Genomic DNA, 13,839 nt, shown 5'->3' on the forward strand with positions numbered 1-13,839 from the left:
TCCAATAAAATATTTTTAAATTGCTCTATATGTAGTAACGTCGATCCCTAAGGTTCATGTTTGAAAGGCGAAATAGAATATCATATCCCAAATGAAGTAAAAGATGGGATAAAAGATGACTCAATTGGATCATTTTTATAGTATAGAAAAGACTGAGATCTGATAAGATTTGAATTCGTGGGAAAGAAATTAGGCTTGAAAAGGAAAAAAAAAATATTAAAAAATATAGCCAAAAATCGTTGGGCAAAGCCTAGGCCTGCTTAACCGGTTCTCCGGTTCTCGGGTACCCGGTACCGGAACCGGAACCGGTCGGGTAATTGAGGAACCGGGAACCGGAAAAATCGGTTCCGGTTCCGGTTCCGGTTCTTATGCTTTTGAAAATTTCGGTTCCGGTTCTACCCGGAACCGACCGGTTCTTACCCGGAACCGAATAATATATCAATTTTAGATATTATAAAATTTAAATATAAATTAAAATAATAAACTAAGCATATTTCATTTGTTTTATTATTCATAAAATATTTTTGATTATCCTATTAGCAAAAGTGATTACTGCCTTTGCAAAAAGAAAGTATTACTTTTTGTGATCAATCTTCAATTTTTCGCACCTTTTATTAGATCAAAATTATTTGTTGATTCGCTCCTATTATGATAACTCAAAAATAATTGAAATTTTTAAAAAATAACTCATAATTAATTAAGATTTTTTTATTATAAAAAATCAAGTTTAAAGTGAATGATTAAATGTATTAATATATCGATTTTTTTCTAAAATCAAAATAGAGTAATTAAGATTTTGGTCTTTTGAATATTATTGCCTTATTAGAATATTGGTTTCGTATTTTGTTGTGTATAGATTGTAATTTTTAGTGTTAGATTTTTTTAGTAATTTATTAAATTATTGTTTTAAGTATTTAATATTGGTTGATGCATATTGTTATCTTGTTGATTTGCATTTTTTGTATTTTTTGTGTTTATTTGGACTTTTAGGTATTAATTATTTTAGGTATTTATTGAATTATAGTTTTTAGGTATTGGAATATTGGATTATGAATATTGTTATTTTGATGATTTGTATTTATTTGAATTTTTCGGTATTAATTGTTATATTTCTATATGTTGAATTATTTAAAAAAAATTAAAATTGAAACTACAAATCGGTTCCGGTTCGGAACCGGAACCGACCGGTTCTTATCCGGCCGGTTCGAAACCGAAACCGGCCGGATCCGATTCCGGTTCCGGTTCCCAAATTTATGATAATTTGTAACCGGGTACCCGGTCAACCGGACCGGGTAGAACCGGAACCGGCCGAATAAGCAGGCCTAGCAAAGCCGACGGATTGCTAGGTGGGTTAGACCTACTTAGCGGGTCACTGAAAATTTCTATTCTTGCTGGACATTGTCACCGGGCCGTTGGGTTGGTTCAAACTAACTCAGTGGTCCTCTAGATTTGTACTGCATCAACCAGTTTTTCGTAAAATGGTAATAACTTTTTCTATTAGATTCTGATAGAAGCGTACGAAATACGTATCCAAAACTCTTTCGAATACGAAGACATTCGTAGAAATTGTACACTCCAAACTTTCTCCCTTTTCCATTTTACCTTGAACTAATTAATACTACCTATGAGAGCAGGAAGTACACTTACTATACATAATGTGTCTATAAAACACTCAAATTGCATAACACTAAGGTGAAAATAGCAAATATAATTCACATCAGTTATCATAAAATCACCCCCTCGACAGTCCCAAATTGCAATTAAGAAAGAAATTTTTTATTTGGATTGACCATTCGTAAAAATTGTTTTCTTGATTGGATAGTGATAAACGTCACATTAATTATAAATTCATGTTCTACAGTTTTAGTTACAAACGTATGGAGATCGTACGTATAGAATGTACATTATCTACACTAAAAGTTAGTATGCTTATTATTGGGGCGTCAGATAGTTGCTATCATCTTCTAGAAAGTGTAACAAAATCTACTAACATTACAGATGGTGTCTACACATATATATAGTCCCATTATTGCACACATATAATAAAGGTGAAAAATTAACTCCATATTTGACAAATGTTAGTAATCAATAACCTTCATTTCTAAATGTTTTTGCTAATGTTAGTCATCAGTAGCCTTTATTACTAAATGTTTTTGTTATACTTAATACTACAATTAAACTCCAAATTTGAAAATATTAGTCATCGATAACCTCATTTCTAAATGCTTTTGTTATGATTAATATTAAGCCTCCAAAGAATTATTTTTAACGGTCCAGTTTGCTCATCTTTGAGTTGACCCAAGTCAACCAACAACAAGAATTGGAGAAAAGCCACTGTGGTCGGTTTCACATAGGGGTGGGGTGGCGAAAATGGGTTACCCGCGGATACCCGCACCCGACAAGTCGGGTACCCGTACCCATTTTAGTCAAATTTGTTGTCTCAATACCCGCCCCGCGGCATACCGGGATTACCCGATACCCGTGTCGGGTATCCCGTACCCGACATTGCGGGTACCCATACCCGACCCGCTAATAAAAAATTTGAAAACCATAATAACCGTCAATATTCCCTAATTTACTTTATTAATATCGATGGTAAACGTCGAATAGATTGAGAATAAAAGAGATGTGACACTTTATAGCTAATTCCGGTGGGTTTTCAATTGTAAAAATGTTTTAGAAGAACTCTTAGATTATATAAAGTACTTCTATAATTCCCCCTTAATAGAGGCATTTCAATTTCTTCACTCATTTTAAAAATATAATAATAGAAATACTCTTCTCTACATTATTATCCATCTTACTCTATTTTTTCTCCGTTCTAACTATTTATTTTTAATTTTTCAAAATGAGTGCGTATATGGCTATTAAGTAAGTACGTATTATTTAACTATTTACTTTTTTTTTTCTCCACTTTAACTATTTAAACACCTCTATTATTATGGAACGAAGAGAGTATTAAAAGATAGAATATAGCCAATACTAATAATAGCGGGTATTATCGGGACTAACGGGTACACCCGCGCGGATAGTGGGTATACCCGCTACCCGCAAAACTCTAAAACACGCTATCCGATCCCGCCCCATTTCCCATTATCGTCGGATAACGGGTACCCAATACCCGGCGGGTAGCGGGTCAAGATGGGAATTACCCATTACCCGCTACCCATTTTGCCACCCCTAGTTTCACATGTACAAACACAACAACCTTCTATATATCTAATATAAAAGGTAAAAACTTATACTCCCTCCGTCCGTGAATAGGAGTCCCGTTTTGCCATTTTAGTCCGTCCGTGAATAAGAGTCCCGGTTCACTTTTACCATAAATTGTAATAAGGTCCCACCTTTCCACTAACTCACTCCACTCACATTTCATTTAAAACTAATATATACAAGTGGGACCCCTATTCCACTAACTATTTTCTATCTACTTTTCTTAACATTTCTTAAAACCCGTGCCATTGAGAAATGGGACACCTAATAGTGGACGGAGGTAGTATTATATTATATTATATTATATTATTAGATCAATTAAAGTGCGGTTGTTGGACAAAATTAGGTGATGGGGCGGTGAATTTATTCTTCATTACAATAGTAAATTGCAAATTAAGAAGGTAAATAATGGCGCACTTTCATCACATGCATGATTATGAAAACTCACCACTGAGAGTCATTTTGATGATAATTTAATAATAATCTATCTATTTATACATAAAAGAAAAGTTTTGAGAAGTTTTGGAGAGTTTTGGAGAAAATAATAAGATTGCTATTATGATTTTTAATAAAATTAGAAAAATGAAAAAGTTTTTATTTATTTATGTAGTAATTAGAGAGATAAAACGGTTTCATTTATACAAATAAATTTAATACAAGCCGTTAACTATAATAAATATAAATGTTCCCTATAAAACCGTCACAAATGATAGTTAAAAAAAACAATCTATTTAACAATACTATTTTACAAAACTATGGCTTTGATTAATTTAATATTATGTGCGTGTTCAGTTTTCCTTTATAATTTTTCTTGAATATTGTCGGGTTTAATGTGTGATTGGGAATGTTTTAATATTACAATCCAACACTAATATTACGTCACAATTATACAGATCAATTTCCAACATCAAATTACATCTTACGATTCTTACCAAGTATGCAAAAAAAATAAGAAAGCAATTAAATATGGGTACAATGGCGTGAGCAGGGGAATGTGACCATGGCCATGAGAAGACTTTTGGCCTTTCATTTCACATAAGTAACATTCTTTATCTTAATTTTGTTGTTTACAGTGTGTTAATTCCATGACTTTTCATATTCTTATTTTGTGACTATAAAGGTTATAGGCTCGTGGATGGATTACACACCAACAAAAATATTTTCTCTTAATTCTCGTGCTCTCTACAATTTTGTGTACATTTTAGGCTATTGGATTCTCGAAGCTCAATCAATTTCGTCGGTCCCTAGCGAGTTTGTGGTGCTTCTATATGCTAGGAGAGTCGTTTTATCTTTGGAACAATACGTCAATTCAAGAGCACTAGCCGCGACATAATTTGTCTTGCTGAAAGAGGGATGTCCTCGACTCAACTAATCATAGTTCTATTTGTTTTATTATTTTCATTGTAATTTCATATTCCATTAATTGTTGTTTTCTTTCTTCGATTGTAATAGTTAGAATACTGAAAATTTTGACAATCAAGGCATTCCGCCGTTGATATGATGAGGGTTGTAGATCAGAAAACGGAATTTAGATTATTGTAATCATGTACTATTTAAAAATTACATTTAATGTTATGGTTGTTACGTGAAACATTGTATTAAATAAATAATTAAATTAAATTATAATTTATATTTTCTCTATTTTATTAATTGACAATTATTATATTTATAAATTTAATTTTATATGTATATGTAAATATTATTTTATAATAAATCTAAACTTTCAATAATTGATAATGCATATTTTTATCTAATTTTAGGATTATTATCAAATAATGGTAGTGAGTACTGTATTATTTTGTACGAAGCTAAAGTATTATATTATTTTTATGCCATGTAGATATTACTCTCTTCGTTTCACTATAGTTGGGTCATATAGTTGAGTCATTTTACCATTTTGGGAAGTTTGTTCATAGTTGAGTTATTTCTATTTTCGTGCCGAAAAGTTTCGCTTCAACTATGGCAGGGAGTACTTAATTTTGAAAAAATTTAAATTAGAAGAGTTTTGAAAAAAATTAACATAAAGTCATATAATTGCTATACACTAAAAAAAAAAAGCGCCCATTTGTGAGCACAATAGTGCTAGCAAACCTGTATTAAAGTGCTCGCAAATGTAAGTTTTGCTAGCAGATTGCGAGCACCAACTCTGCTAGCTAATTTGCTTACTAATTTGCGAGTACATGTATATTTCTGTCATGTTGCGAGCACCCTTTGCTCGCAAACTTTCGAGCACTAAAGGTGTGCTCGCAAAATCCCTCATTTTATTCCAGCTGGCTAAAAATGGGTGTAAATGAATATTGTTTTCGTGTATGCTCGCTAATCTGCTCGCAAACGTCCAAGCACAGACGTGTGCTCGCAAAATAGTGGTCGCAAACAAGCGCTTTTTTTTTAGTGATAAAATCATGTCGTAAGTGAGAAATCAAAAGATTCTTATGATAAATAAATGAAATAAGTGGAAATATTTTAAAATAAGATTGACAGAGGTCGAAAAGGTTTTTTCAATTATTATGATGAGTTTAGAATTTAAGGTTTAGGGGTTAGGGTTTTATATTTTATTATAAATTTAACAATATATGATGAATGTTTTAGTGATAATAATTTAATTGTAAAACGTTAAATGAATAGTACAAAATTATTAATTTGATAATCTCGGTATACAATTATAGTGAAATAGATAATTAAATTAAACTACAATTTATATATTCTCTCTTCTATTAGTGACCAATTATTATATTGATAAATTCACTTTTATAGTGTGTCGTATTTTTTGTGAATATACTTATTTTTTTCATTATTTTGTATAAGGCTAAATTGTTGTTGCAAATATATCTATTTATATTTTATGGCATATATATTACTTAATTTTTAAAATTTAAACTAATATAAAATAAATTAAATTCTGAGCATTGCATCAGTGTTTGCTCAATTTTACTAATATTTTAGTTTTTACTTTTCTTTGAGAAGTCATCATATTTGGTATTTAATTCTTTTTTCTTATTATTTGTTTCTGAAAAATATCTGGTTCGTGCATCGCACTTGGTGTATACTAGTTATCATTATAATTAGGCAATTCAAGTACTCCATCAAAGTTGAGACATCATAAAATTCTAGTATTTGATTAGCGAAAGGTCTTAGGTTTCAGGTTTAATTATCGATGTAGTGATACATAAGTTTGACATCATAAAATTCTATCATAAAAAATTGTCCTTAGATATATTTTTATAATGTATATATCATGTAATTCTTTCAAAAGAATAATGATAAATATTGTGAAGCACTGAAAAAGCTACATTGAGCTTGGGGTCCATACCATGCCATAACAATTTTAATGAATATCACGTATTATTTCATAAAAATAGAGACTCTTGCAAATAATTGTATTTTTATTATTTTTAATAATTGATTGTGAGACATTGATTTGCATGTTTACACCCAAAATTTCACAACAATAATCTAAATTGAATTTCATCGTAGACTGATTAAAGATGTGTAGAAATATTATAAAAAAATAATATAGAATTTTGAAATATTAATATCAACTATGGATGGATGGAAAAAAAAGAAAGATATTACTCCACCCCTCCCATAAAAATAAGAACGTTGGGGACGGCACGAGTTTTAATGCAAAATTAGTAAAACATGTATGAGAGATGTAGAAAGAAAAAGTGATTAAAGCATTGTTAGTGGAGAATGAGGCTCACCTTATAAGAGAGAAAAAAACTTGCCAAAAATATAAATGGGTTATTTTTATGGGACGAACCAAAATGGAAAAAGAAAACTATATTTGTGGGACGGGGGAGTATATAGTTTATTTCGTGTTGTGATGCTTATTAATCAAGAAAAAATGTTACTCTCTCTGTCAGTGGCGGACGCAGGATTTTGAAGTTGGGGGGTCCAATTATCTTATAACAATCGTAAAATATTATTTGATGTCGTTGAAGCCGAAAGTTGCGATATTATTACGATGCGAGGGAAATGAGTAATGTGATAGATTTAATTAGATGATATAGAAACTAGATATGTATATATTTAATATTATTAATCATGAATAAATTTTGAAATAAGTTATAATGAAGTATATAACAAGAAAATTTTTGTGTATAATATTGTAGAAAAAAAAACATCACAAAAAAATACTAGCTTAAAGAAAATTTGAAATAATTAATTTTAAATATATTAATTAATGAAGTACATAAACATGAATTTTTGTATATAATTGTGTAAAAATTAGTATAAATAAACATCAGATAAATAGTAAAAGTATGAAACTGAAAAGGACCAAAATGGTCTAGATGAGGCTTGAACACAGGATGGGGAGATGGGTGGCGTGTATTCTTACCAACTGAACTAAGTTGGTATATAATTTCTAGGAATATATAATTATACTAATATTCGTTAATGGGGTTTTCATGGGTCCCCCAAACTCCATGTAGGTCCGCCACTGCTCTCTGTCCTACTGAAAATAACTCATTTTTTTTTAGTTTGTCCAACTCATGATGTTTCATTACTAAAAATAGAAACTCATTTATCTCTACTTTATTCCATATCTCTTACTTTATTCTTTCAATTTAACACAAAATAAAACTATATAAATCTCGTACCGTCCAAAAAAAAGGTCATCTTCCTTGGGACAGAGTGAGTATTATAAACATATATGGATGATGACACTACTTTTTACAATTGTATGCATCTCTAGTTACGTATCCTCTGATTCTTTATCTTTCATTATCCATCTATATTTCTCGCATCCCCTTATTATCCACGTTGCATCTGCTTTTTCAACACCAAATTTTCAGTGTCAAAATCGTAGCTCCACAAATATAAACAACGGTGAATCTAAAAGATTTTGTCTATATATAGCCTTCAAAATTTGTCAAGGAAGGAGGCTATGTATATAGCTATTTTTTGTCCTTGGTAAGACATGCACTGCAAGCCGTCAAATGTTTCCTCCATTAGCTAGAAGCTTCTTAATTAGAGTAACTTGTTATCTTGCTTTTGTGTAATTTTAACGTAACTATATCAGCGACTTTAATTTCCACTAATGTCAAGTTAATTTTTATGAAATCGGCACACAAAATTTTTACATTTTTAAATAATTGCCATAGGATCAATTTTACATTATTGAAGAAACAATGTTAAAATGCATCAAAATAATTGATTGAAAATATGGCCTCAAGACATCCTTGAAAAAACCCTTGAACGTTGTGTACTAATTTGAAAAATAAATTATGAATTTTTGATATTTTTAAAGAAGAAATTCAAATGTCGTCATTATAGTTTCTGGCATTTTATCTTTTTTGGTATAAATTAGAGCATACTATTGAACTTATTTGTGATGCAATATGTATCTATTATCCTGTCGTTTTATATCTAAGCAAAGTTGTCTATAGTAATATTCTCCAAAAAGTCCAAAAATTTAGAGTAATATAAAAAATAAAAGGTTTAACAGTACTATAGTACTTCCCAAGTCTCGTCACCGAATCAGGAAAAATAGAGTGGGAATAAATATGAAATTGATACCAATGGCCATGCCCATCAATGGGTCCTATTTCAGATACGTACAATGCAACTTTTGGTAAAGGGTTTAGATCAAGAACCCTACCACCAAAAGAGAAAGAATCTGAGTAAATATTCTTGCTAGGCATGTGAATATGTGATATATATTCCTTGAAATCACTGGCTCACAATCTTATGTGTATTCTTGTCAATATATGGATTAACTTAACTATATATACTTGATGCTATTAGTAGAGTTGATGATACTCAAGATGTCTAAATTAAAAGACACCCAAAAGCCAATTTTAAATAGATCATGAAATGACATATCGCTTAAGTTTATGGAATGGAGACCCAACTATAATCGCAGAGACGTTGTTAATTTATTGTGCATAAAATATTTAAGACTCCATTCTCCACTATTTACAACAAGATATCAAAAACTGCTTAAAATTATGTAGCTGAAAATAATATGTTCAGTGATTTTTGGGCCTAACTTTAAAGCAAAATATATGCTAATATGTGACACTAGGTCAACATGCATGATACTATTTTCCTTTTTATCTCGATATCGATTCAGTCTGCACGATTTATCAGCCCTCTACATGCATCACCAAGTCATCATGATAGAATTTTCTTTTATTTACTTGAGGGGGACAGAATTGGTGGTTTGAAATTAATAGATTATATTTTCTACAATTATATATTTTAAAATTTACACACACGGATGAAACACTGCATTAAGAAAATAATTGTGGGTCATCTATTTGATCTCGTATTCTTGTAGAGAGAATATAATAGTATATAAACGTTTTAATTTCTTCTTACATTGGATTCTTATTACTTCAATGCCCTAGCTACTTGTCATATAATTGGACCTAAACTAATTAATGAAACAACAACCTTTTCAAACAATAGAAAATGATACATATCGATCCTACATATATTATTTTCAAATTTTAATTGATAAATTAAAAGCTGGTAATTGTTTGTAACTCAATCCCCGTCGAGCTAATTTCATCTTTTTTGTCTTTTAATTCTTTGCTTTTACATAATGAGGTGGATTTGTATCAGCATGCCTTATTTATGATTAAAATGCTGATAAAACAAAAAAAATTAGTGAATAGTTATAAAAAACAAAAAGGTGGCTGATAATTAATTAATAATTAAATTATGTTAGTTATTAAACCTTGTAGGCAGCTAGCTAGACAGATGATGCTCCAGCAACCCGGCCATAATTTTGCACAATTCTAGTTATCCCATTTAATACTACAATATATTTTATGTAACAATAAAAGAAGAAATACTAGATTTAATTTATCGATAGTGTGCCAATCTCAAACTCTATTTCAAATGTTATGTATCCATGCATGAATGTGACTCCCAGCAGTTGCGTGTATGATTTATATACTCATAAGTTAAGCTACAAAAAAATAGGCTTCATAAATAATTTGTATAGTCCTGACAAATAATGAGGCTAATTTGTTTTGGCTTGTCGGAAATGGATTTTTGCTGAATATGGTTGTATGGCTTGTCATAAAGAAGTTGGACAACTTTACCTCATTCTTCTAGGTACTAAAAATGGACATGAATTTGTTGCGTCTAATCAATAAAAAGGAAATTAGGTTTATGTCTGGATATAGTCCAGAATGAAAAAAGAGCCCTTTAATTCCATTTTATTATAAAAAAGATAAAAGGGAAATTTATGTTCATTTATGGGTCTTCCCTTTTACCAATCTAAGGCTCCAAGTATAGAGGGCGTTTCTTGAAAAAAATACCTCCTTTTCCAACAAAAATTTGAAGAGATGTTCAAGTCGATCTTCTTATTCCACCTGTCCAAGTGCATGCACATAAAATGAAGTACTATATATGATTGAATTATTGATATTCAAAATGAATTACTCCATGTATTACTAACGTATGCTGTCCTCTTAAACAGTTGAAAATATTACACACATGGCCCATAAAATGTCAGGAACTATTAGTAGTACCATACTAGAAATGGTGTCCTTTGCCATATTTAAAACATTTTAAAAATGTCTCAAGTCCTTTTAATATCTAATATAAAAAAAGGCCATTAATTTTTACTTAACCTGATCCACAGATCACATGATACCATAATACAAATATTTAAGTCTAGTGAATTGTACATATTTGTATTAATATTAAAGTATTAAACCCTAATTCAAAATCTTAACTATAGATCCTCAAGTAATCATGGACTATAAACTATGGATCTTATACGTACATTGGACTCCCATTCCAATACTATATTATTGGTAAGTTCAATCATATGATCATATTGTGAGTAACTCATACAAAACACATTCAAACAATGGACCACTACAGCACTCACTAAAATGTGTCAAGTCTTTATTCTAAAAAATGTGTGATCTTCTTTACCAACCGTATCTACGTTATTTGGACATATATTACTCAGTCTATATGACAATAAATCCTCTAATTATTATGCTCATACGATTTTGATTCGTTATCTATTTTGTTCCGTATCTATTTAGTCTAACGATATAATCATTTGACAAGCGCGACTCACTAGTGGTAGGCCACAACTTTGTCAAAAGTCTCAGGTTCAAATATTATTGACGTCATAATATGGCAATAATAGTAGAGAATATATGTACACATCTATTAAAACAGGACACTCCATTTAAACGGATCTAGGGTTAGCTTTTAAATCTTGTGAAATATTTTAAAATTAAAATGATTGAAACATCCAAGAAAGCAATGGGACGGTATTATAAAATCAAATACTAAGCCAAGCATTTTATTAATTTGAATACTTTAATATGCACCTTTTTCACGTCTTATTTAGTTGAAAATGTTTACAAGACTGCCTGTTGTCATATATTTTTGTTTTGTGTATACATAGTTGGATTTGATATGATTAGATATTGACAGATAATAGTACTTAATAATTAAGCCCGCATATTACTTTCTAATTAATTGTTATTTTTGAAATCATGGGGTGATTAATTTTTGACAATTTTAGGAATCATGACAATTTTCATGGGCAGATTAAACAAATTAACTATGATAATATTCATTTCTATTTTCCATCTGGGAAATACGTGAAATAGAAAAGATAGGAAGCATTAAAAATCCAGTTACAAATTTGAAATGTTACTAATATTCATTTCTATTACTATAATTTATTAAACTAGAAAATTCAATATTATTGAATAAAAACAGTATTAACTTATAATTTCCTGTTCCACTCATTTATGTTTTCTTTTCTTATCGAGAATCTTATTCAATTCAGTTACATTGTTAAATATTATGAGAAGTAGATACAGTCTAGTGAATCGTACCTCAAATGAATTGGTAATAGCAAAAAAATAATAAGTAACTATTTAAATTGATCTCACTTTTACTTAATATTTTCAACATAAGACAACTTATCTCATAGTATCCTAACCAAATAAATTCGAAATTTATCATCAATTTATTATTCAAATGATATCTAATGATAATCCTACTCCGTTTTGTTAGTGACATCAACTTAACAATGACAATGGAGTGGCTAGACCATTATTAATCACATATAATTTTTATATATAGATAAACATAGTTAGTATAATAAGTAGGGAAATTTGGCAAATAAAGGAGGGAATGTGATGTAGGCCTCAAAGTTGGGACAAGTGTTTGCTTGTCTTTGTAGTGGGCCTTGTTCAATATTCCTTTCCACAAAGATCCATAATAGACAACTTTATTTGGGCTTTAACTTGTATATAGTTCAAGCAAGTGTCAAATTCAAATTATTGGTCAAAGAACTTTGGTGAAAGAGATCAAATAAAAAGCTTAGTCAAGATTGTGAAGGGCTCATATTTAAGCATATCCTATCCCATATTTAGGGTCCACAAATGTGATTAGGAGAAAGTGAAATCACATTTACAACTAGTAGTTGTCTAGTTTTTGTAATAACCTAACAATTAACTTACTCCTTCGTCCCAAATTAGTTGAATTGAAGTATAATATTGTAGACTATCTCAACTTAGTTGAGCCATTTTTTCCTTTTATGGCAAATAAATCATGTAATCACTTTTACTTTATACTCTCTCTTACTTTTTTTATCTCTTCATCTCTCTACCTTTTTCATTTTCCACTTTATTCTCTCTTTACTTAACCCACCTAACACAATTTTTCTTAATCTTCGTGCCAAAAAGAAACGCATCCATCGCCCACGGAACGGAGGGAGTATTATATTTTTTTCTTTGTTTAATTTATTAAACACAAATTTATTAATTTCTATAAAAAAAGTGCTGCTAAGATAAGACATTATGCGCCCATTTACATGAAACCCAAATTGGGTTGATACCCAAAATTTGTGACTTTGTGTTAAGGGTTCTGTTATTATGCGCGGGCCAAAATGCTCATATGTTAGCAACCTATATTAATATGTACTCCATCTCTAGAGGTGCCCACGGTTCGAAACCACGGTCCCGGTTTTAGAAATTGTTGAATGGAACCGAACCGCGAGGGTGATTCGCGGTTCGATTACGGTTCCTAAATCGCCGTTCGGTTTCAATTCCGAACCAGCAGTTTTCCGATGGTTTTTTATGGTTTTTCACGGTTTCCAAACCGCCGGTTTTTGCGGTTCCGCTTGATTTCCACGGTTTTACGCGGTTTTTGTGGTTCCCGTTTGAAACCGCGTGGAACCGCGCCGTTCGAAAATTTTTGAACCTGAACCGAACCCGGTTCAAAAATCGCGTTTCGGTTCGAGTAAATTCTCACGGTTTGATTTTAGCTGAGTTCGAGTAAACCTTGGGCATGTCTAATCTATCGACTAAAATGCATACTATCTTCATTCACCAAAACTAGAAAAGTTGTAAATACATGAGTTTTAATGTACGGTGGTAAATTAAGAGAAGCGCGAGGAAAAGGTGGTGAAAATAGTGACAGTGGATCGTGGGATCCATGTTTAGAATGATATGTAGGGATAGTATTTGTTTATAAAATCTTCCATATTTAGAATTAGTCTAATTTTGGTAGACACCTAAAAATGATAAATATTAGTCTATTTTTATGGCGGAGGTAGTATTTCTTAGTTGGCACAAAATTCTAGAAGTTTTTTATTTAATGTGTTTAATAGGGGAGAGAAAAAATGGTTTG

The sequence above is a fragment of the Salvia hispanica genome, unplaced genomic scaffold (genome assembly GCF_023119035.1).
Source record: "Salvia hispanica cultivar TCC Black 2014 unplaced genomic scaffold, UniMelb_Shisp_WGS_1.0 HiC_scaffold_1087, whole genome shotgun sequence".
Lineage (NCBI taxonomy): Eukaryota > Viridiplantae > Streptophyta > Magnoliopsida > Lamiales > Lamiaceae > Salvia > Salvia hispanica.